The sequence below is a fragment of the Diceros bicornis genome, chromosome 6 (assembly GCF_020826845.1).
Source record: "Diceros bicornis minor isolate mBicDic1 chromosome 6, mDicBic1.mat.cur, whole genome shotgun sequence".
NCBI lineage: Eukaryota > Metazoa > Chordata > Mammalia > Perissodactyla > Rhinocerotidae > Diceros > Diceros bicornis.
In genome coordinates this window covers 20147655-20151405 of record NC_080745.1, presented here as the reverse complement: position 1 = coordinate 20151405, position 3751 = coordinate 20147655, and the positions used below count along the sequence as shown (strand labels likewise).

At 35.1% G+C, this 3751-nt stretch overlaps 1 pseudogene; it reads left to right on the top strand.

Annotated features, from left to right (window-relative positions):
• The first annotated feature begins 2225 nt into the window (after nucleotides 1-2225).
• LOC131407739 (U4 spliceosomal RNA) lies at nucleotides 2226-2354 on the top strand (annotated as a pseudogene).
• The last annotated feature ends 1397 nt before the right edge of the window (nucleotides 2355-3751 follow it).

Sequence of the window (3751 nt, the reverse complement as noted above, 5' to 3'; positions counted from 1 at the left end):
CATTTTGTTTATCCTCTCATCCGTCAATGGACATTTGGGTTGTTTCCACCTCTTGGCTATTGTGAATAATGCTGCTATGAAGATGGGTATGCAAATATCTCTTCAAGAACCTGCTTTCAGTTCCTCTGGATATATACTCAGAAGTGGGATTGCTGGATCATATGGTAATTCTATTTTTAATTTTTTGAGGAACTGCCATACTGTTTTCCATAGTGGCTGCACCATTTTACATTTCCATCGATAGTGCACAGGATTTCAATTTCTCCACATCCTTGCCAACACTTCTTCTTCTTATTATTATTATTGATAACAGCCATCCTAATGAGTGTGAGGTGGTTTCTCATTGTGGTTTTGATTAGCATTTATCTAATGATTAGTGATGTTGAGCATCTTTTCATATGCTTGTTGGTCATTTGTATATCATCTTTGGAGAAATGTCTGTTAAAATCCTTTGCACATTTTTGCCTTGGGTTGTTATTTTGCTGTTGAGTTGTAGGATTTCTTTATACGTTTTGGATATTATCCATATATCATATCAGATATATGATTTGCAAATATTTTTTTCCATTCCATAGGTTGCCTTTTCACTCTGTTGATTGTGTCCTTTATGCACAGAATTTTTAAGTTTGATATAGTCCTATGTGTCTATTTTTTAATTTGTTACCTGTGCTCTTGGTGTCATATCCAAGAAATTATTGCCAAGATCCAATGTCATGAAGTTTTCTATGTTTTCTTCTAGGAATTTTATAGTTTTAGGTTTTATGTTTAGGTCTTTAATCCATTTTAAGTTAATTTTTGTATCTAGTGTCAAGTAAGAGTCCAACTTCATTCTTTTGAATGTGGATACCCAATATTCCCAGTATCATTTGTTGAAGAGACTGTCTTTTCCCCATTGAGTGGTCTTGGCATCTTTGTTGAAGGTCATTTGATTATATGCATGAAGGTTCATTTCAGGGTTCATCCTATACCATTAATTTATAGGTACGTCTTTATGCCAGTACTACACTATTTTGCTTACTGGCTTTGTAATGTTTTGAAATCAGGAAGTGTGAGACCTCCACCTTTTTGTTCTTTTTCAAGATTGTTTTGGTTATTCAGGATCCCCTGAAATTCCATATGAATTTCAGGATTTTTTTTTCTATTTCTGCAAAAAGTGCTGTTGGGATTTTTATAGTGATTGCAGTGAATCTATAGATTGCTTTGGGTAGTACTGTCAAATTACTTTAAAAGACAGAAGTTTGCTTATATATCTCCTGTGAGATATAGCCTAAGGACAGAAAAAAACTGCAAATAAACCTTGATTTTGTTTTGTAATCATATTGCTATGATAATATTTATATTTTTATCCTGAAACTTATTATATATAATAGGATAAAGCAAATAAGTAATTATGTTAATGTTGTTAGAAACCAAGATTTTTCATAAGAAAAATGAGATGTAAATATAAAATAAAAAACCTAAGAGAAAACATTATAACCTTAAATTGAATGAAAAGAAATCAGTATAAACTCAGATTTTTTTTTTTAAATCTTTCCTAGCTCCACCCACTGAGGAAGTCTAGAAACCAACCTAGTTGCCACGGGCATCCCTAGGCAAAATTGTGGTCTCTAAATACCATTTCCCACTAAAAGTTTCCTTGGAGAAACTGCTAAGTCCAGGTTTGGCAGGAAATGAAAATGATAGCTTGGGACATTTTATCATACCAGAAAGCAAGAAAACTCTCTAAGATTACTGGGTGGTGTCAAAAGCCAACTCAAAGGGATCCCCTCCGGTTAAAGATGGAATAATTTAAGTATCAAAAAAATAAGATACACATTAAATATTAATATTCATGAATTCATAATGACATTTTTAAAAACCAGTTCCTTGCTTACCTTTCATGGAGGCTAGGGAACCAATTTATTATTAAGAAAACCCCTAAGTAAAGGGAAGAAACCAGCACTTACCCTGCCTTTCTGGCATAAACTTCACCTTGGGGTTACCAAACAGTTGATAAGGGAAATAGTATTTCCTTATAGAAGAATTCCAACTCATAAATACAGGAGAAATGATGGAATTGATATATCATCATTTTTCAATTCCTAATGAATCTAGGCAATGACCATCAATAGCTAGCTGCTAAAACCATTTGATCAAAAACTGGTAGGAACTTTGTAATAGATGGATAAAGCTAACAACATCTGAAACCACTGACCAGTCTTGATATCATACAAAGAAAAACAACCAGTTTTGCGCAGTGGCAGTATCATAGCCAATGAGGTTTATCTGAGGTGCGATTATTGCTAATAGAAAAACAACCAGACTTTAAGTGCCTCCTGATGACTTGCAGTTGGAAATTCATACCACTTGTGAGGTCTTCTGGCCGAAAAATTGAGCCTGGGTCTTATTAAACCTTTAAGTCTAACAATCAGTTTTGAAATTTTTATAGATTAAATGAAGTCTGAGATTTGCTTCAAAATGAGCCAGTGGTGGGGAAAGAGTGGGTGAGGTGTAGATGAAACAAGATGGGCCATGTTGATAATTGCTGGGGCTGGACAATGAGTGGATGGGAATTCATCATACTATCTCTTTACTTATGTGTATGTTTTAAAATTTACAAAATAAGTTTTTTAAGAAGTACTTGGACTCAATAACATTTTTCTATTTGGAAAAACCACCTGAATTTCTTGCTTGCTCCAACATGTCACAGAAATTCTTCCCTTGAGGTTTCACTTGTCACTCTACGTTATAATGAGCTGTGTAAATACAAGCTGGAAGAGGATTAGCTATGTGAAGGATTAACCAATCCTTGAGACTGGGTTGCTGAGGGAGGCCTTTTAATACTATTATGAATCTCAGCAACTTTGCAGGACAAAAGACCACAATGAGCATTAACAGTTACTAATATCATTCTTTTGCACTTTTTAAAATACATGTATGTAATTACTTAATATTTAACTCCCACTAGATTTAAGCTCCAGGAAAGCTATATTTTTTACCCACCATATCTCTAGTGCCTAACATGTTGCCTGGTATATTGGAATATATATATATGTGTATATATATATAAACTTTTGGAATATATTGGAATATATATATAAAGTTTATACATATAAAACTTTTTAAGTATTCTATTTTGTTTTGACTTTTAAAATTTACATAATTTCAGATGTATTCTTCTCATGTCAAATAACAATATAGTATTCTTTAGTTAACATACCATAGCCTGCCAAGCCATTCAAGAAAAGTATTTAAAAAATAGGACAGCAGGGCCGGCCCCGTGCCTTAGCGGTTAAGTGCGCGCACTCCGCTGCTATCAGCCCGGGTTCAGATCCCGGTCTCGCACCAACACACCGCTTCTCCGGCCATGCTGAGGCCGCGTCCCATATACAGCAACTAGAAGGATGTGCAACTATGACATACAACTATCTACTGGGGCTTTGGGGAAAAAAAGGAGGAGAATTGGCAATAGATGTTAGCTCAGAGCTGGTCTTCCTCAGCAAAAAGAGGAGGATTAGCATGGATGTTAGCTCAGGGCTGATCTCCCCCCCACCCCCCCAAAAAAAATAGGACAGCATCTCATTCTTTGAGCCATTTGGATGAATTAATGTAATTTACACTCCTCTGAAGATCTTTGCCATCTCCAAGATTCTTTTATTTTATGACAAAACCATAGTTCTAGAAGCTTGTTTCTCACACCTGAGAAGACTAGATTTGGGACATGAGCCCATAGAACATAAGGGGTAAGCTTGATCAATCTGAATACAGGGGG